Here is a 22,741-nt window from a genome sequence, read left to right as displayed (position 1 = left end):
CAAAAGCAGAGACAATCAAAGCTTAAGGAGAAGTCATACTTTTACATACCACGAGATCAGCTAAGGCAGAAGGTCGAAGCTCACAAGAAAAAGATGCTTGAAGTTCGTAAGCCTTCGCCACTATCAGACTATGACCGCTCCCTCGTGAAGTCACATGATGCACATAAGAAAAGGAAAAGAGCATCAGGGAAGGATGTCCCACAGCTCGGACAACAGAAGCAACCAATGCAAAATCTTGTTATTGCTAATGAATATGGTTCCAACATAGAAGTCTATCGACCAGACAACTCTGGAGAAGTGTCGGTTCAAGACCTTAATGCTTTTTTTGAACAAACTGGTTTTACCTTGGATCAAGTGACGGGCAAAGCTCCAATCCAGAACCTGAAAGTTGATACCTGGAAGACTTATAAATTTGGCAAAAGTCTGTAAAACCCTGTGGCTCTGAATGAATTGGGTACGCAAATGTACTTGCTCAACAAGTGGTACATGCAGGCGTGTGGCAGGGGTGAGCAGTGGATCTTTGTCAGATTTAGAGACCATCATTACTTCCGTGGAGATGACTTCTTACATATTAGTTTCGAAGAATTGCATCAACTATTCCACTTGGACGCTCTGGACAAATCAATCATTAGCTCCTTTTGTTTGTAAGTGATTCTTACTTTTATTTAATAAACTCACTTCCATGCGTACGTGTATATAATTATCCTCACATGTAACTTATATTTATATACAGATTTCAGATGTCAGAGCTCCAAAGAATACAAGACATCAGTGTTGGCTTCATTGATCCTTATATCGTATTCAAAACCGATATTATTGTCAAGGAGCACTGGGCATCTGAAGCACAGACGAATATCATGAAGTTCTTTGTGAAGCAGCACGACAAGACAACAATACTTTTCCCGTACAACTTTGAGTAAGTGTTAATAATAATATAGTCTACACATTTTATGTAATATCAATACAACTTATATGCATGTACGTGTGTGTGTAAACCAATGCAGGTTTCACTAGATGCTCATTGTCATTGAGTTAAACTCAAGTCAGTTAGTAATCTTGGACTTATTGAGAAAAGAGCGAGCACTATACCAAGATATGATAGACATTATCCAGGGGTAATTTTGATCTCTCGTGCACAACTATTATTGAATAGACTTTGCCATAATTTATTAACGATCGTACATTATTGGTCACACAGGGTTTGGAAAGAGTTTATTCGGCAACACCGCAAGGATTGCAAGGCACCACTTAATGTAGTTGAAATACCAATAAGTTGTACTATATATACTTCCCCACGTGTTTAATTACTATATCGTACTTCAATTTACGTGTGAGATGATGAGAATAATCTTCTTCTCGTACAGTGGTGTTTGCGGTAGGAACCAGGTAATAACTTGTGTGGATACTACGTTTGTGAATTTATCACTGCATACATAAGAAGAACTCCTGAAGATGTCCTCAGAGTACGTATATATCAATTTTTTATTTATTTTTAAATGAATATATATATATATATTAATACTTTTTCTTTTATTTCAAATGCAAGACTGAATGGTTGAAACGAAGGGTCATGCAAAAAGACCATCTGAAAGCAGTTCAAGAGTCAATAGCAGGATATCTTCTAGAAAAAGTGCTAAATCCCAACGGCGAGTTCTACTTTGATCTAAGGAACTAATGATGTAAATTAAATATTTATTGATATCGTTATTTTCGAGAACAAGATTATGAAAGTGTTGTATATATACATATATATCTATAATACATATAGTTTCATATTTTATTCGAATATAATAATGCTCGAGATGAGAATTAGATGTAATTATATGCGTGCGTGTATTTATATTAGCAGCGTAGAATACGTACATAAAAACATATTATATATTAAACAAATATGTGTAACTGAACTGAAAACAAATTAAACAAAAAAAAAGAAAAAGAAAAGGAACCTTTAGTCCCAGTTGGGGTTACCAACCGGGACTAAAGGGTGCGGCCAGGTTTGCTCGGCTGGAGGGCCTTTAGTCCCGGTTGGTAACACCAACCGGGACTAAAGGTCCCTCTTTAGTCCTGGCTCGATGACCTGGGACTGAAGGTTCCACCTTTAGTCCCGGGATCGTTGTCCCGGCGCGGTAACCGGGACTAAAGGCCGTTACCGCCCGGGACAACTAGTCCATTCTGTAGTAGTGTAGGAACCATTGGCCAAACAAACTTTTATTAAACCAAACAAAATCTAGTCTTGCACTCTTGCTTAGAGCAGTCTACAACCTTCAAATCAATGCGAAAAGTTAAAAGGGTGAGCAAGTCATACCTCATCCATGACACCATCGACAACCAAAAGCCCAAAGCCGGCGAGATGGATGAGACAAAAAGCAAGAGAGAAAGAGAATAGGGAGAAGGAAGCTCCAAAAGAACGTAACAAGCGAACAGAACCAAGGAGGAAAGAAGCTGGGGCCGTGCCTTACACCCGCTTATCGCGCCAGGCGGGGTGGCGCGACGCCACGTAGGAACAGGTCAATGTTTCACGCTACCGTGGCGCCCTTTGTCGCGCCATTGTATGTGGAACGATATAGCGAAACTGTCATGCCAGTGCGGCTGGTGCGATCAAAAGGGTCACATTTGCAAAAAAAAAAAGGTTTAGAAGCGGTTAATATTAAAATATTGGTCTTATTCGCTTCTCTTATAATCCGTCTTTTTTAGGTCGTTTTTTCAGCCGGAACAGTATTTTTTTCTTTCACAACAAATCAGCCGGAACAGTGTTTCGTCTTGTTTTTTCAGCGAAGCGAACCGGGCTATTGATTAAAAAGATTAAAAATAAAAAAATCCCCTATTGGATACAGCCGGTTTATTACATCCACAAGAGAGGTTTCTAGAAAACTTTTGATTAAACCGCACTTTATGTTTATTATATTTAAATAAAATTTAAAGATAATAAACATGTGGGTCCCTCTTACATGTTTCATGCTTTTTCTCCACCACGTGTCCTGTCCCAGTTCTCCATATGTGTCGTGTTTTTTTGGGCGGTTCAGGCGGACCAACTCCCTGCGCCGCCAGCCGGCTCCCGTCATTCGGTGTGGCAGGTACTAATGCTTTCTACCTTGATTTGGTTGGTTCGTTCATAGATGGTTTGGTAGTCACAATATATTAGGCACCATTGGCCAAACAAACTTTTATTAAACCAAACAAAATCCAGTCTTGCACTCTTGCTTAGAGCAGTCTACAACCTACAAATCATTGCAAAAAGTTAAAAGGGTGAGCGAGTCATACCTCATACATGACACCATCGACAGCCAAAAGCCCAAAGCCGGCGAGATGGATGAGACAAAAACCAAGGGAGAAAGAGAAGAGGGAGAAGGAAGCTCCAAAAGAACGTAACAAGCGAATGGAACCAAGAGAAGAAGGCACGAAGGAGGAAAGAAGCTGGGGCTGCGCCTGTATACCCGCCTATCGCGCCAGGCGGGGTGGCGCGACGCCACGTAGGAACGGGTCAATGTTCCACGCTACCGTGGCGCCCTTTGTCACGCCACTGTATGTGTTAATATTAAAATATTGATTAAAAAGATTAAAAATTAAAAATCCCCTATTGGATACAACCGGTTTATTACATCCACAAAAGTGGTTTTTAGAAAACTTTTGATTAAACCGTGCTTTATATTTATTATATTTAAATAAAATTTAAAGATAACAAACATGTGGGTCCCTCTTACATGTTTCGTGCTTTTACTCCACCACGTGTCCTGTCCCAGTTCTCCATAATTTTTTTGGCACACATGTCATGTTGATGTTTATCCATGTATTACTTTTTTATTGGACCATAAGTAGTGTCCTGGTTCGTTCGCGCGTCAGTTTTTTATGGACCACATGTCAGTGTTTTTATTGTCCCGCATAGCGTGACTAGATTATTCCACGTGCCCATTCTTTCTATAAACTTTTGTCTATATATGTTGTAGGACATATAAGGACTATTAGAAACTTTTAGCATATAAAATATCATACTTACTCCACATATGGTTCGACCTCATCGCAGCTATTCCATAACTTATCATCAATGTGCTATACTATAGTCTGGCCAATGAGCTCATGAAAAGTCAAAACCTCCTGGTCTATATAGTATAGTAGTTTACATGGGCCGTGACCAGACATGCTGACACGCAGGAACTTAGTTGGCCCAGTATGTTCCGCAAAGTTTTAGATTTTTTCTATTGAAATGTTTTAGATATCTGAGCACTATAACTTTAGTGTCAGCCATGTCTCCATTCGAGGTTGTTTGAAAATTTTGAAAATTCAAATTTCAAAATATGAGAAATTAAGACCTACATCTGTGTCAATAAATTGGCAAATGAATTTTTTGTCACTACAAAGTTTTAGATCTTGTCCAGCGCTACAATTCGTCTATATCCAGTTTTATTTGAAAACTTGTATTTTTTTGTGTGTTACACCTATTTTTTTGAGAAGATAATATTACCAACCATGGCCGAAAATTAATTCTTGTGGCATGTGGTGTTTCATGCCACCCCTAAAAATGCCATCTATTTTCAGAGACAGTTAGGATTACGAAACCGCCGTTCACAGTCACAAACTCCACCCACCGCAGCTAGAAAAGGCCATGTGTCTCTAAAACAATTTATATAGGGTAGGTTTTTTAGCCAACACCAGCTAGAAAAAAATATGACGCCTCCAAAAATCAGTGCTTTACTTTGACAAAAAGGGAAGATTCGTTTTAGTTAGCGGGAGGATCAAAGCTAAAGTGGTTGTATAGGAATTCAAGTAAACAATAAAAAGAAATGGCAGTGCCATGCTGCCAGCAAGCGGGGATGATAAGAATATGATGCCTACCAAGCGCACTTGGTTTCTTTATCCTCTTAATATCACATGCCCCGTTTGGATCCTTGAAATTGAATCCATTTTAATAATCATAATTTAGACATATATTAATTAAGCTAATATAGTTATATATTGATTGTATTTGTATATTATAGTTGGCTGTACAAGAGAGATACCTATGTGTTGTATTTTTACCATAGGAGAATAAGTTGAAGAGTGTGTTATAAGTTACAAAGTAGAAACATAGAATGGTGATCTATGAAATTAATTTCTATCTTCCACCTTATGAATTTGAGATATGCTTATATGTGAACTTTGGAAAGTGACGGAATATCATATTCTAAGCCAAGTAGCCTAAGTTATTAAGTAGATTTCAATTCCTACCAATGAAAGGGATCCAAGCGGCCCTTTAAAGAATTTTGATTTACAAACACCGCTGACAGCCTCCAACCCACTCCGCAAAATTTATGATTCGTCTGCTTTACACACTTCCCTTTGTTAACTCTTTCATTTTTTAAGTAGTACTTATAATATAAAAGTTTTGCCTTTGGTTGAGCCATCCCGTTCTCTCTCATCTATAATTACCGTACCAACCGTTCATCTCACTGGCTCAGCGTTTTTCTCTTCCATGGCAGCTGCAAGCACCTGAGAGTTGGGTGGCGCTCCGGTGACGACTAGCTAGCGGCAACCAGTGAGTACGTCCAGCAACCTGCAGCAGCGCGATTCCCGTCTCGAGGCAACCAGTGAGTACGTCCTATCTTGTGGCCTCACGTCCGATTGCTTATTATTCAGACACAACGACATTTACACACCGCCCTGCAGGGACAAATCCATGGAGATCGTGACTGGTGCACTGGCAAGGGTCCTCACCAAGCTTGGTGATCTGCTCGTCAGCGAGTACAACCTGCAAAAGGGGGTGAAGGGGGAGATCAAGTTTCTCCAATCTGAGCTAGAGAGCATGAAAGGTGCCCTTGAGAAGATCTCCAGCACACCGTCAGACCGGCTTGACATTCAGGACAAGATCTGGGCGAGAGATTTGAGGGAGCTCTCTTATGATATAGAGGACAGTATCGACACATTCATGGGGCGTGGGAAGGGCGATGAGTCAGCCGAGCCTCATGGCATCAGGAAGTTCATTGATAGAAGTGTCGGTTTGTTCAGAAAGGTTAGGATTCGCCATGAGATTGCTACTGAGATAAGAGACATCAAGAGCCGTGTCCTAGAGATGCACAAGAGATGGCGTAGATATGATGTCAACCTGTGTGCGGATAAGCCCACCACATCTACTGTGGTGGACCCTCGTTTATTTTCCCAGTACAAAGAGGAGAAAGAGCTTGTTGGAATTGATGAGACGAGAGATAAGCTAATCAAGGTATTGATAGATGGGAATGGAGTGCCCATGAAGCAAGGCAAGATAGTTTCCATTGTCGGATTTGGGGGCCTTGGAAAGACAACTCTTGCCAAAGTAGTGTATGAGAAGATTAGAGCACTATTTTATTGTTGTGTATGAGAAGATTAGAGCACTATTATTATCAAAGGGATTGCTGCATGATCTTGACAAGAGCTTCATCAATGAAGAAATAATGGATGAGATGCGGCTCATTGATGTAGTCAGGGAATTTCTTAAAACGAAAAGGTATGGAAGCATCACTACTACAGAATGGACTTGTTGTCCTGGGCGGTAACAGCCTTTAGTCCCGGTTACCGCGCCGGGACAACGATCCCGGGACTAAAGGTGGAACCTTCAGTCCCGGGTCATCGAGCCGGGACTAAAGAGGGACCTTTAGTCCCGGTTGGTAACACCAACCGGGACTAAAAGCCCTCCAGCCGAGCGAACCTGGCGCATCCTTTAGTCCCGGTTGGTAACACCAACCGGGACTAACGGTTCACCCTTTAGTCCCGGTTGGTAACCCCAACCGGGACTAAAGGTTCCTTTTCTTTTTCTTTTTTTTTTTGTTTAATTTGTTTTCAGTTCAGTTACACGTATTTGTTTAATATATAATATGTTTTTATGTACGTATTCTATGCTGCTAATATAAATACACGCATGCGTATAATTACATCTAATTCTCATCTTGAGCATTATTATATTCGAATAAAGTATGAAACTATATATATTATAGATATATATATATATATATGTATATATACAACACTTTCATAATCTTGTTCTCGAAAATAACGATATCAATAAACATTTAATTTACATCATTTATTCCTTAAGATCAAAGTAGAACTCGCCGTTGGGATTTAGCACTTTTTCTAGAAGATATCCTGCTATTGACTCTTGAACTGCTTTCAGATGGTCTTTTTGCATGACCCTTCGTTTCAACCATTCAGTCTTGCATTTGAAATAAAAGGAAAAGTATTAATACACATATATGTATATATATTCATTTAAAAATAAATAAAAATTGATATATACGTACTCTGAGGACATCTTTAGGAGTTCTTCTTATGTGCGCAGTGATAAATTCACAAACGTAGTATCCACACAAGTTATTACCTGGTTCCTGCCGCAAACACCACTGTACGAGAAGAAGATTATTCTCATCATCTCACATGTAAATTGAAGTACGATATAGTAATTAAACACGTGGGGAAGTGTATATAGTACAACTTACTGATATTTCAACTACATTAAGTGGTGCCTTGCAATCCTTACGATGTTGCCGAATAAACTCTTTCCAAACCCTGTGCGACCAATAATGTACGATCGTTAATAAATTATGGCAAAGTCTATTCAATAATAGTTGTGCGCGAGAGATCGAAATTACCCCTGGATAATGTCTATCATATCTTGGTATAGTGCCCGTTCTTTTCTCAACGAGTCAAAGATTAGTAACCGACTTGAGTTTAACTCAATGACAATGAGTATCCAATGAAAACTGCATTGGTTTATACACACACGTACATGCATATAAGTTGTATTGATATTACATAAAATGTGTAGACTACATTATTATTAACACTTACTCAAAGTTGTACGGGAAAAGTATTGTTGTCTTGTCGTGCTGCTTCACGAAGAACATCATGATATTCTCCTGTGCTTCAGATACCCATCGCTCCTTGACAATAATACCGGTTTTGAATACGATATAAGGATCAATGAAGCCAACACTGGTGTCTTGTATTCTTTGGAGCTCTGACATCTGGAATCTGTATATAAATATAAGTTACATGTGAGGATAATTATATACACGTATGCATGGAAGTGAGTTTATTAAATAAAAGTAAGAATCACTTACAAACAAAAGGAGCTAATGATTGATTTGTCCAGAGCGTCCATGTGGTATAGTTGATGCAATTCTTCGAAACTAATATGTAAGATGCCATCGCCACGGAAGTAATGATGGTCTCTAAATCTGACAAAGATCCACTGCTCACCCCTGCCACACGCCTGCATGTACCACTTGTTGAGCAAGTACATTTGCGTACCCAATTCATTCAGAGCCGCAGGGTTGTACAGACTTTTGCCATATTTATAAGTCTTCCAGGTATCAACTTCCAAGTTCTGAATTGGAGCTTTGCCCGTCAATTGATCCAAGGTTAAACCAGTATCTTGAAAAAAAGCATTAAAGGCTTGAACCGACACTTCTCCAGAGTTGTCTGGTCGATAGACTTCTATGTTGGAACCATATTGATTAGCAACAACAAGATTTTGCATTGGTTGCTTCTGTTGTCCGAGCTGTGGGACATCCTTCCCTGATGCTCTTTTCCTTTTCTTATCTGCATCATGTGACTTCACGAGGGAGCGGTCATAGTCTGATAGAGGCGAAGGCTTACGAAGTTCAATCATCTTTTTCTTGTGAGCTTCGACCTTCTGCCTCAGCTCCTCTCGTGGTAGGTAAAAGTACGGCTTCTCCTTAAGCTTCGCTTGACTCTTCTTTTTGGTATCTATAAAAAAATCTTTCACTTTTTTGTCTTGTTCAGCTGCTATTTGCTCATCAGTTTTTTCAGAAAGTATTTCTTGAGAAATAACTCTTTTTCTCGGGGTCTTCTTTGCCGCCGGGACCTTAGACGTCTTTGTAGTGCGTCGCTGTGGAGGGGGTGGGGGCGGTGTTGGAGACCGGCGTGGAGGCGATGTGGCCGGTGTTGGTGGAGACCGGCGTGGAGGCGTTGGAGATCGTTGTGGAGGCGGTGGGGCCGGTGTAGGAGTTGGAGATCGTCGTGGAGGTGATGGGGCCAGTGTAGGAGTTGGCGATCGCCGTGGGGATGAAGTCGTCTCGCCCCCCGCGACGCTGTGATAAGATGGGGAATGAATGATTAGGCTAGGCTGGGGGGAGACCCTGCTACAAAAACAAGTTGTGTGTCAATTATTTTTTAAGCCAATAGAAAATTAATGGAAAATAATATTTCATTCACTTTCATTCGTACCTAGGGTGAGGTAGGGGAAGCGGTGGCGCCCCAGGAATGATGATGAAGCGTTTGCGCCATTGAATAAATGTCTTTTCTGCTTCCCCTAGTGTCTTCTCCCCATCACCGCCTTCAATGTCAAGAGGAACATTGCTGTAACCTTTGAGCACTCTATCGACCGAGACGCTAGCATATCCAGGTTGAATAACTGACCCATGGATTCTTGGTGTCTTCGTTCGGTCTATTGGAGATACAACCCCGACAGCCACCATGATTGATGCATTATTACCATCTGGAATGTGCAGCTCACATGTTGTTAGAGGCTCAGTAATGTCATCAACAGGGAAGCGCAACCCAGCGTCGTCTTGAATAACTGGCAGCTCCGTAGAAGCACAACTACTTTTCATCTGACCAACGGGGCTAATGGTGACTCCCGGCGTTGATTGCGATTGCATTTGACTCATTGCTAGCTGCACTTGCCTCTTGATCTCCTCCTGCATTCTTGCCTCAAGAGATTTTTCTCGTTCACGTGATTCAAGCAATGCTTGTCGTGACTCGTCAACAAATTGCTCCAATGCACGGATTCGTTCTGCCTCCTCATCCTTCTTTCTTTGGCGGCTTCTGTAGGTATCCTTGTCTACTGGGAATGCGTGTAGCCACGGAACCACCCCATAGCCTCTTGTTCGACCACCGTGTTCGGGATTCTCTAGTGCATATGTCAATTCATCCTTCTCTCTGTTGGGCTTGAAAACACCACTATCAGCTTCTTCCCTAGCACGAGCTAGTCTCTGTGTTGCTCTCTCAATTTTTTGGCCAAAAATTAGCTTGCCAGTGTCTAGGTCTAGGCTTCCCCCATGAGCGTAGAACCAATTCTTCGCGCGTTGAGGCCAGTTCTTCTCTATTGTTTCAGGTATGATTCCCTTGGCAGTAATCTCTGCTTCTAGGTTCTGCCACTTGGGAATAGCACTCTTATAACCACCTGATCCCATGCGATGATGGTATTGCTTCTGTCGGGCATTCTGCCGATTCCTCATCACACGTTCCTCACTGTCTTGGGATGTCTTGTATTCTACGAAGGCATCCCAATGGGACTCCAACTTGACAAACGCCTTAGCATTGAAATTCGACGTTGCATTCTTCAAGATAAACTTTTTATACAATGTCTTCTTCCAACTCTGGAACAATGTTGCCATCTTCTTCATTGTCCAATCCCTCACTAGCTCCTTCAAAGCATCATCTGCTTGTAATGTGAAATGTTGAGTGATATCACTCCAAGCTAGGTTCTTGTCACGATCAGATACAAAACTAACATTAGGAGCGGATATCTTCTGCTTCCATTCACGAGCACTAACTGGGATCCTATCCCTTACAACGAACCCACATTGATTGACATATGTCTGAGCATGTGGTCCCAATGGTTTGCCGGTGTCGGTGTCGAATTCTGATATTATGAAACGGCCCTCTAATGGCTTTTTTGGCCCTCGGACTTTCCTACTTTTGTTGGTGGTTGATGTAGATCCAGAGACCGGCTACATGAGTACAAACACAACGATTAACAACAAATATACGTACGCATGCATCTATAAGAGATGATAGATAATCGAATATACCTCGCCAGTATTTTCTTGCGCGACAATTTGTTGATCTTCAACCACCGGCATATTCAGGATATCCTCGTAATCAGCAAAGTACTGACTCGTGTCATCTACATCCACATTGGTGCCGGCGTTGATAATATCCGCCATTATGTCATCACTCAAGTTATCATTCGGAGCAGCCATTTGTATCTTCAAGATAACACATAGATAGAATTACTATGGTACATAATATAAGTACATGTGATAACACATATAGAATTACTAAATCCAATTAAATATAATAACACATAATATTTCATCAACATGGAAATAAGTACATGTATATATATACACATAGAATGATACAATATATTTTCTCTCTCTCTCAACACATAGAAATAAGTGCATATGTCGATCTATATCTCTAGATATGCATGTGATACACATAGAATGTCTCTCTAGATACAATTTTCTCTCTCTCAACACATGAAAATAAGTACATGTATATATACATATAGAAATAATTAAGTACATATGTATACATATAGAATCTATCTCTAGATATAATATATATAGAGAGATAGAATATATAATTACTAAATCCAATTAAATAAATCTAACATGAAATTAGATAAACTAGTAAGATAATACATTTTAATCTAACATATATCAAAAACTATAATAAAAAACTATCTAAAAAAACTATCTAAATAAAATACTAATTAAATTTTAATACATTTAAATCTAATATATCAAAAACTATCTAAAAATAACTAAAAAACTAACAATAAACTACATGTACTTATTTTAATCTAACATACAGCCGAGACTTTGTAAAAAAAAATCTAAAAAAAGCCGATCGAGAGCAGCGCAGATCATATCGAGTTCGATCGACGGAGGCCGTACGGCGTGGGCGCGCGGGAAGCGTCGGCGACGGAAGGTGGGGTTGGGTGCGGCGGCAGAGACGGGATGCGGCGATGCAGGCCTGGAGAATGGCGCGGCCGGGCGGGGGTAGACGACGACGGCGGCGCGGCAGAGACGAGCTCAACGACGGCGGATGGCGCGGCCAGGCGGGCGGCTGAGCGACGAAGGCGAGATCGAAGATGAACAGAACAGACGTTCGATATATATAGCCTGCGACCCTTTAGTCCCGGCTGGCAACACGAGCCGGGACTAAAGGACATTTAGTCCCGGCTGGTAATACCAACCGGGACTAAAGGTCCAACCCTTTAGTCCCGGTTGGTCTTACCAGCCGGGACTAAATGTCCTTTAGTCCCGGCTCGTGTTGCCAGCCAGGACTAAAGGTATTTTTTGGCGGGCACCTAAATTGCCGCCCACCCTTTAGTCCCGGTTCTTGGTCTGGGCCGAGACTGAAGCCCTGAAAAATTTGCCAACCCGCCAGCGTAATTGGAAAGGCCTGGGATTTTGTTTTTGTTTAATACTAGGTTAATCAATTAATTCCATAGCAACTTCAATACTTTGCAATATTTATTTTAAAAAATACTATTGATTAACTAATTATTTATTGTAAATAGAAAAATTTTGTAACCTAAAGTTTTTAATTTCTTTTATGAATATAGAATATAAATGTTACTAATACTAAGTATTTTGTTAATGCAAAAATATATTTCTAACTTAAAATTAATAAAACTATTATTATTCGATAGGAAATTTATTATCACATTATTGTAACGTCAATGTTTCAATTTTTTCTCGGTTTTTGACCAAAATTGACAGGAATTTTTTGTTGAACCTATAAAAATAGAGAAAATATAGTATTTTTTGTTCTACAGCTTTCTCAAATGAAAAAATGGCCTATATAAGGATTGTATATATTGATGAGCTTAACAAACTCGGTATTCAAAACTTTTCAATTTGAGACAATCTAGGGTCCCGAAAACTAGTTTGTAGGCGTCGAAATTTAAAAATGACAAATTTGAACCGTCCAAACTTTCTCAAATGGAAAGTTGACCAAAACAACAATTGTAGATCTTTTTGAGTTTAACAAACTTGGTATTCAAAACTTTTCAATTTGAAGTCATTTAGAGTTCATAATACTAGAGTCAAAGTGTTGTTTTTTTATTTGACCAAATTTGACTTGGTCAAACTTGCTCAAATGAGACACTAAATGACCTCAGATGAAAAAACTCTGAATACCAAGTTTGATCATCTCAGAAAGATCTACAATTGTTACATAGCTCATTTTCCCATTTGAGAAATTTTTATCAAACACTAGTCACAACTTCTTGAATCTCATATATACTTTCTAAAACTATGTCACACACTTGTGAAATTTGAACTACATTTTGTTCAAGCTTTCTCAAATGAAAAAATGGCCTATATAAGGATTGTATATATTGATGAGCTTAACAAACTCGGTATTCAAAACTTTTCAATTTGAGACAATCTAGGGTCCCAAAAACTAGTTTGTAGGCGTCGAAATTTAAAAATAACAAATTTGAACCGTCCAAACTTTCTCAAATGGAAAGTTGACCAAAACAACAATTGTAGATATTTTTGAGCTTAACAAACTTGGTATTCAAAACTTTTCAATTTGAAGTCATTTAGAGTTCATAATACTAGAGTCAAAGTGTTGTTTTTTTATTTGACCAAATTTGACTTGGTCAAACTTGCTCAAATGAGACACTAAATGACCTCAGATGAAAAAACTCTGAATACCAAGTTTGATCATCTCAGAAAGATCTACAATTGTTACATAGCTCATTTTCCCATTTGAGAAATTTTTATCAAACACTAGTCACAACTTCTTGAATCTCATATATACTTTCTAAAACTATGTCACACACTTGTGAAATTTGAACTATATTTTGTTCAAGCTTTCTCAAATGAAAAAATGACCTATATAAGGATTGTATATATTGATGAGCTTAACAAACTCGGTATTCAAAACTTTTCAATTTGAGACAATCTAGGGTCCCGAAAACTAGTTTGTAGACGTCGAAATTTAAAAATGACAAATTTGAACCGTCCAAACTTTCTCAAATGGAAAGTTGACCAAAACAACAATTGTAGATCTTTTTGAGCTTAACAAACTTGGTATTCAAAACTTTTCAATTTGAAGTCATTTAGAGTTCATAATACTAGAGTCAAAGTGTTGTTTTTTTATTTGACCAAATTCGACTTGGTCAAACTTGCTCAAATGAGACACTAAATGACCTCAGATGAAAAAACTCTGAATACCAAGTTTGATCATCTCAGAAAGATCTACAATTGTTACATAGCTCATTTTCCCATTTGAGAAATTTTTATCAAACACTAGTCACAACTTCTTGAATCTCATATATACTTTCTAAAACTATGTCACACACTTGTGAAATTTGAACTACATTTTGTTCAAGCTTTCTCAAATGAAAAAATGGCCTATATAAGGATTGTATATATTGATGAGCTTAACAAACTCGGTATTCAAAACTTTTCAATTTGAGACAATCTAGGGTCCCGAAAACTAGTTTGTAGGCGTCGAAATTTAAAAATGACAAATTTGAATCATCCAAACTTTCTCAAATGGAAAGTTGACCAAAACAACAATTGTAGATCTTTTTGAACTTAACAAACTTGGTATTCAAAACTTTTCAATTTGAAGTCATTTAGAGTTCATAATACTAGAGTCAAAGTCATAACATATTACATAATATCCGTCTCTAAAACATAATATATTAAACATGCATCGTTGTATCATGCGGGCACAACAGTGAATTTCTTCTTGATGTATGACCCTTGGTTATGATCTTATCGTAACCATGGAGTGTCTTCATCATTTAACATGATGCTTGGATCTTTCTTCACTATGAAGGGTGGAATTCGGACATTTCTTTCGTAATCTTCTGACATGTCTGACTTGTCTTCAATTCCCACTATATTTATTTTCCCAGAAAGAATTATGTGGCGCTTTGGCTCATTGATCATTGAGTTGATGTCTTCGTTTTTTCCTCTCTTTGATTTTGTAGACATGTCTTTCACATAGAACACCTGACTCACATCGGCAGCAAGGACGAATGGTTCCTCTTTGTACCCAATATTGTTGAGGTCCACTGTTGTCATTCCATACTCTTTGTCGACTGTTACCCCTCCTCCGGTCAGCTTCACCCATTGGCACCGAAACAAAGGGACTTTAAAATTAGGTGCGTAGTCTAGTTCCCATATCTCTTCTATGCGGCCATAATATGTTTGTATATTCCCATTTGGATCTGTTCCATCTATGCGAACACCACTATTTTGATTGGTGCTCCTTTTATCTTGGGCAACTGTGTAAAATGTATTCCCATTTATCTCGTACCCTTGGTACGTGAGGATATGCCACGATGGCTGCCTAGCCAACAAATACAGTTGCTCATCAATATTGTCATCGCCTTGACATTCTTTTCGCAACCAACCACTGAAACTTTCCATGTGCTGACGCCTAATCCAAGCTTCAGTCTTCCCTGAAAATTTGGATCGTAAGAACTCCTTATGTATCTCGATGTACGGATGCACCAATGACGAGTTCTGAAGAACTGTGTAGTGTGCTTTATTGAAATAATCGTCTTCCATGCCGATATATGTTTTCTTCCCTAAAGTTCCTTTACCACTAAGTCGCCCCTCGTGTCGTGATTCGGGAACACCAATCGGGGCAAGGTCAGGAATAAAGTCAACACAGAACTCAATGACCTCCTCTGTTCCATAGCCCTGGGCGATGCTTCCTTCAGGCTTAGAACGGACTTTCACATATTTCTTCAAGACTCCCATAAACCTCTCGAAGGGGAACATGTTATGTAAGAACACAGGTCCAAGAATACTAATCTCCTTCACCAAATGAACTAGGATGTGTGTCATGATATTAAAGAAGGATGGAGGGAACACCAACTCAAAGCTGACAAGACATTGAACCACATCATTCTGTAGAGTAGCTAGTTCCACTGGATTGATTGCCTTCTGAGAAATTGCATTGAGGAATGCACATAGCTTCACGGTGGCTAGACGTACATGTGGAGGTAGAATTCCTCTTAAAGCAACTGGAAGCAATTGCGTCATAAGCACGTGGCAGTCATGGGACTTTAAGTTTAGGAATTTCTTATCTGGCACATTTATTATACCCTTTATATTGGAGGAGAATCCCGATGGGACCTTGATGCTGCTTAGACATTCGAACATGTTGTCCCTCTCTTCTTTGCTAAGCGTGTAGCTAGCAGGACTTAAGTAATGACGTCCATCATCTGTCTTCTCTGGATGAAGATTGTCTCGTTCTTTCATGCCCTGCAAGTCCTGGCGTGCTTCAAGTGAATCCTTTGGCTTCCCGTACACACCCATGAATCCTAACAGGTTCACACAAAGATTCTTTGTTAGGTGCATCACGTCGATTGCGTGGCGGACCTCTAGGACTTGCCAATAGGGTAGCTCCCAAAAGATGGACTTCTTCTTCCACATGGGTGCGTGTCCCTTAGCATCTTTGGGAACAGATTCACTGCCTTGTCCCTTTCCAAATACTACTTTCACATCCTTGACCATTGCGAGTACATCTTCCTCGGTTCGGTTATAAGGCTTCTTCCGATGGTCTGGCTTACCTTTAAAATGCTTCCCTTTCTTTCTTACTTGGTGATTCAACGGAAGGAATCGACGATGGCCAAGGTACATGACCTTTCGACATCTTTTCAAATATATACTGTCAAGGTCATCAAAACAATGTGTGCATGCATTATATCCTTTGTTTGTCTGACCTGAAAGATTACTTAAAGCAGGCCAATCATTGATTGTTACGAACAACATTGCTCGTAGGTCAAAGTGTTCTTGTTTGTACTCATCCCAGACACGTACACCTGGTTTGTTCCATAAAACTAGAAGTTCTTCAACTAATGGCTTCAGATAGACATCAATATCATTGCCAGGTTGCCTCGGACCTTGGATGAGGATCGGCATCATAATGAACTTCCGCTTCATACATAACCATGAAGGAAGGTTGTAGATACATAGAGTAACTGGCCAAGTGCTATGACTAGTGCTCTGCTCTCCAAAAGGATTCATACCATCTGTACTTAAGGCGAACCTTAAGTTTCTAGCCTCATTTGCAAACTCTAGAAATTCCCTGTCTATCGCTCTCCACTGGGACCCATCAGCTGGGTGTCTCAGCATATTGTCTACCTTACGGTCTTCTTTATACCACCGCAACAACTTTGCATGGTCTTTATTTCTGAACAAACGTTTTAAGCATGGTATTATAGGAGCATACCACATAACCTTGGCAGGGATTTTCTTTCTAGGACGTTGTTCACCCTCGACGTCACCAGGATCATCGCGCCTGATCTTATACCGCGATGCTTTACATACCGGGCATTCATCCAAATTCTCGTATTCATTGCCATGGTAGAGGATGCAGTCATTAGGACATGCATGTATCTTCTGGATTTTTAATCCCAATGGGCAGACAACCTTTTTTGCTTCGTACGTAGTGGTGGGCAATTTATTTGGCTTCAGAAGCATCTTCTTTATGAGGTTCAATAAATTTCCAAATGCCTTGTCGGATATACCATTCTTTGCCTTCCATTGTAGCAATTCCAGTGTTGTACCCAGCTTTTTTTGCCCCTCTTCGGCCGTCGGGTATAGCAACTTCCTATGATCCTCAAGCATGCGCTCGAACTTAACTTTCTCTTTTTCACTTTCCCATTCTTGTTGTGCATCACGAATGGCATCGCCAAGAGCATCACCGAGATCATCTTCTACCGCTACCTCTTCTTCATCTCCCCCCATTGTAGTATCATCAAAGGCACCATACTGAGCAATAATGTCATCAATGTCTAAATCTTCTCCTTCACCTTCTTCCATCATGACCCCGCTTTCTCCATGCTTAGTCCAACATATATAGTTTGACATGAAACCTGACTTAAGCAAATGTGAATGAAGACTCATTGAGCTTGAATATTCTTTTAAATTCTTACATAGGGCACATGGACAGCACATGAAACCATCCCGCTTATTTGCCTCGGCCACACCTAAGAAATAGTGCAAGCCCTCAATAAAGTCTTGGGAGCGGCGATCGGCATTGTATATCCAATGGCGTGACATAATCTGTATTACACGACAAATTATGAAAACCTTGAACATAATTTAGTATTTTATTACACAACATAAATGACACACACACGGTTGATTAATTAACTAAGTCTGGCTACAACGTAAGCAATCCCAACTATCACTAAACAAACTAAAACTACAATGCACTTCAGTAACATAATTATTTCGTGATCGTACGCAACTAAAACAGATAAATCATTCTTCTGTTGAATATCAATAAGCTTCTCCTGCTGGCTCACTGCCTCATCAGCAGCGGCCGCTACCTCAAGCGCACCCAAATTCTGCACGTATGTAGCATAATCTTCCTCCCAGTACCAATCATCGCATCCATTGCCCTCCCACTGTAATTAAAGCCAAAAAATATTTAGTCAAAAATATTCAAGAAAAGCAGGTCAATTAGCCATAAAGATAAAATGCGTAAGAAACTCACATCGCGATCCGGGCACTTGTAGAAAACACGGCCCTTGTTGGGTCCCTGTCTCTTGACTCGGTACTCCATCACAATCTTCTGCTTACACTTGCCGCAGATAATGAGAGGGAGTTCTGGCCTCAGTCGTTTCGCAACCGAACAAGAGGCCGATGATCCGGTACCAGTTGTCATCTACTTTCTATACTTATTTTTGCAAACTAGTGTAAATTTCATATTTTCTAAAATGATATATTTAAACAAAACTAGTACGGATTTCACATGTTTCAATAAATAACCACCCGTACTAGTTGACCTTGCTTACGTGATCATCTCGGCCAACATTTCTCCACCGGACGGCACCGTACTTGGCCAAGGAAGAGCTCCGATTCTACGAGAAAGGGAACACGGTCTTCCACGACCGTTGCAGCTCTCCCTCGTAGCATCAAAGTTCCTCCTTGACGTCCGTTACCGCTCGGCAGAGAACATGTTGGCCGAGCTGAACACGGTCCGCAAGTTCAACTAGTACGGATTTTCTATAATTTTCTAACTATTTACTAAGTTTTTCATTTTATGGAAAATTTAATTCTAAAAAAAGGCATGATTTCTAAGTAGTTCATTTCATGGAAAAAATAATTCTAAGTGACCTGCTCGATATCGGCGAGCTCGCGGACGTTTAGGTTGCCGAGGATAGTAACATTTGTAGATGACATTTGTAGGTCTGAAGTTATCAAATATCCATCAAATTATCGCTCAAAAACATGTTTCAATAAATAACCATCCGTACTAGTTGACCTTGCTTACGTGATCAACTCGGCGAGCATTTCTCCACCGGACGGCACCGTACTAGGCCAAGGAAGAGCTCTGATTCTACGAGAAAGGGAACACGGTCTTCCACGACCATTGCCGCTCTCCCTCGTAGAATCAAAGCTCCTCCTTGACGTCAGTTACCGCTCGGCAGAGAACATGCTCGCCGACTTGAACACGGTCCGCAAGTTCAACTAGTACGGATTTTCTACAATTTTCTAAGTTTACATATAAAATCATAATAAAATCCAACATATAAAGTTACACATGCATCTACATCGCAAAATGAGATAAGCTACTGATAAAACATAAGAGGATTAAGTTTGTTACCTCCAAAATCGAAGAGCAACACCAATGGAGGGGGAGAGAGCAAGAACAACAGCAAGTTGAAAAACAGAGGCAGTGAGTTTGAATGGAATGGCTCGGGCTCGGGGAGGAAGAAATGAGCTGAATTATAGGCCGGGATTATTAGTCCCGGTTAGGGGTCCAAACCGGGACTAAAGATTAATCTTTATTCCCGGGGCATCACCCAAACCGGGACTAAAAGCTTTAGTCCCGGCTGGTAATACCAGCCGGGACTAAAGGCCCCTGCCCCGCGGACGACTGTTGGGCAGGGACCTTTAGTCCCGGTTCGTATTACCAACCGGGACTAAAGGGTCCTTTAGTCCCGGGGGCAAAAAATACCGAGGCTAATGCCAAATTGGGACATCGTTCTAAAGTCTGTTCTCTAGTAGTGCATTAGTGCCATCAATTTGTACAGATGAAGTTTTCATAAAAGTATGCATGCACACAGTTAGTGAGAAATTTTCATGCATGTAATGGAAAAATAGAGATATACAACCACTTAAGCTTTTTTCACAACATTATTGATTGGTAACGAAATAGCAGTGACGACACTGATCTTCTTTTCCCAAGTGGACTTATTTTGATTTAACAAAGATTCTTACGGGACAGAATTGTTTACATACACGCAAATCCAATTGGACATAACTATCTCAGCTTAAGCTGTATGTAGCTCAATCCAATTGTTTGTAAATGCATTTCCCTCCTAGGTTAGTTTTTTTAACTGATATTTTACTGTATGTATAGGTATCTCATTGTTATCGATGACATATGGGATATCTCAGCCTGGAAAGTGATTGAATATGCTTTGCCTGTTAATGATGTTGGATATATTGTTATTACAACAACACATCATGCTGATGTTGCTGAAAAAATTGGTGGTGCTTACAACATGAAACCTCTTTCTGAGAACAACTCAAGGAAACTACTGTACAGAAGAGTATTTGGTAATAAAAACAACGACATTGTGGAAGACACAGAAAGATGCCCTGATGAGGAGCTGGCCGAAGTATCTGCTGGAGAAATGTGCCGGTATACCCTTGGCTATTATTACGATGGCTAGCCTGCTAGCTTCTAAAGCAAGAAATAAGATGGATTGGTACGAGGTGTACCATTCCATTGGCACTGGTCTTGACAACAATCTTGATGTGGAGAATATGAGAAAGATTTTGTCATTTAGCTATTATAATATGCCATCCCATCTAAGGACTTGCTTACTATACTTGAGTATGTTTCCAGAAGATTACAAAGTTGACAAAGATCGTTTGATATGGATGTGGATAGCCGAAGGCTTTATCCAGTGTGAGAAACAAGGGAAGAGCCTATTTGAACTCGGAGAAAGCTACTTCAATGAGCTCATAAACAGAAGTATGATCCAACCATTATATATCCTAGGTTACATGGTATGTGGATGTCGTGTACATGACATGGTACTTGATCTTATCTGCTCCTTATCAAGTGAAGCAAACTTTGTTGCTATATTAAATGGTATGGACCAGATGTCTCCATCAAGTAAGATTCGGAGGTTATCCATTCAAAACGGCAAGGAAGACAATTCTATGACACTGGCAACTAGGAGCTTGCAACAAGTAAGGTCAGTTATTGTCCTGCGATCGGCCACTAGTCAAATACCAGTCCTTAGAAAGTTTCCAAGTTTTACGTGTGATGGATTTACAGCATTGCAATCTTTTACAAGGTTACAGCCTTAATAAGTGCCTTGGGAATCTATCTATTCCACTTGAGGTTACCTAGGATTAGGTAACACACGCATTGCGGAGCTCCCAGAAGAAATAGGAAACTTGCAATTTCTACGGATACAGGACATTTGGGGAAATAAAATTTCTTGCTTGCCATCCAATGTTGTTCAGCTCGAACATTTGATGTGCCTGAACAGCGATTGTTTCACGAGAGATCCAAAAGGTATTGGGATCTTAACAAGCCTGGAAACGCTGTCATATTTGGGCGTTGATGACACCAATATTGACATTCTAGAAGAGTTGGGTCAGCTAACCGAACTGAGGGTACTACGTATTATCTTGAATGAATGGAACGACAAGATGGTGGAGTGCCTACCAAAGCAGCAAAAGATCCAATATCTTAATATCCAGGTCCTGGGTGGTGAGTGGAACATGGGTGGATTGGATGCCTGGGTCGCCCCTCGATGTCTCCATGGTTTGTATACACGACGGGCCTGCTGGTTCTCGACGCTGCCAGCGTGGATGAATACATTGCATCTGCGGTGCCTCTCCTCCCTATCCATTGCCGTAAGGGAGAGGGAGGTGCAACAGCGTGATCTCGACATCCTTGGGAACTTACAGGGAACTCGGAATCCTTGGGGAATTCGTCGTTGGTGCCGGTTCTTTTGCATGCCTAACATACTGCGACTTCCGTGGATTTGTGGGTCCTGTAGTGTTCCAGCAAGGAGCAATGCCAACGGGGGGCCATTGAAATCGGCAGCAACGATGGTGTTGGTCTCGACTTTGGCCTGGGTCTCTTGCCATCGCTCCAGGAGATCTATTTTGATTTGCAAGTGAGGAGGAGGCGAAGGAATGGAAGGCTATGCTGTGGCATGCCAGTAACATCCATCCCAATCATCCCAGCCTTGAAATAAAGAACGAAGGTACTGCTTGCTCAAATTCTTCCGTATTGCTTCTGGTCCTTTTCTCTTTCTATGAGATTAATTTATTCTTTTTCTGTCTCAATTTCAGATAAACGAATGATGCCCAGAGAAAACAGGTGAAAAATTCGCTAGCTGCAATTCTTCTCTATTGCCTTGTTTCCCCCCTGTTTCTGTCACAAAGAATCCCCTGTTTCACTAGCAGAGTCGGGCCTCGCAAACCTACAAACGGTGACCTTGCTAACATTGTTTGTTGCGACCGGAACTTGTTGGCGGCAATTTGAAGTAACTGTCCTCGAGAAACAAGATGCGTAAACGTTAGCAGGGTGTGTTAACGTTCCTGTTGAGTGCAATTGGTTTCGATACTTGAGGCTCTCAAAAGGCAAATTCATTTGCTTAGTTTTTAATACAATGAATTGAATTGGTTCCACATTTTGTATGGTCACATGGATGTTCAGGTGTCTATCCTGTTCGATTAAGCTCAGTAAAGGTGTATGTTTTGTGCACGCATGCTGCTAACTTGGAGGTCTTCATAGCCTGCTAATTACTTCTTCTCAAGGACTTCTTAGTGCGGTGAATTGTACATTTCTCATTAGTGATGTCTGCCCACGAAGATAGACTCGTAACATTTTAAATTTTTGGGTTAACTGGCCCTTTTGGGACTCATTGTTCCTCTGTTGCATTGTCCGGTCTAGATTTTTCATTTTTAATAAAAAATCAGCAGCTCCCTTGCTTGATTCAAAAAGCATATGT

At 40.3% G+C, this 22,741-nt stretch overlaps 1 pseudogene; it reads left to right on the top strand.

Annotated features, from left to right (window-relative positions):
- The first annotated feature begins 5,401 nt into the window (after nt 1–5,401).
- LOC136482677 (disease resistance protein RGA5-like) lies at nt 5,402–22,354 on the top strand (annotated as a pseudogene).
- Nucleotides 22,355–22,741: the final 387 nt, after the last annotated feature.

Source organism: Miscanthus floridulus, chromosome 9 (assembly GCF_019320115.1).
Source record: "Miscanthus floridulus cultivar M001 chromosome 9, ASM1932011v1, whole genome shotgun sequence".
Lineage (NCBI taxonomy): Eukaryota > Viridiplantae > Streptophyta > Magnoliopsida > Poales > Poaceae > Miscanthus > Miscanthus floridulus.
The sequence above is the reverse complement of the archived record's forward strand: the minus strand, read 5'-3'. Positions and strand labels throughout refer to the sequence as shown.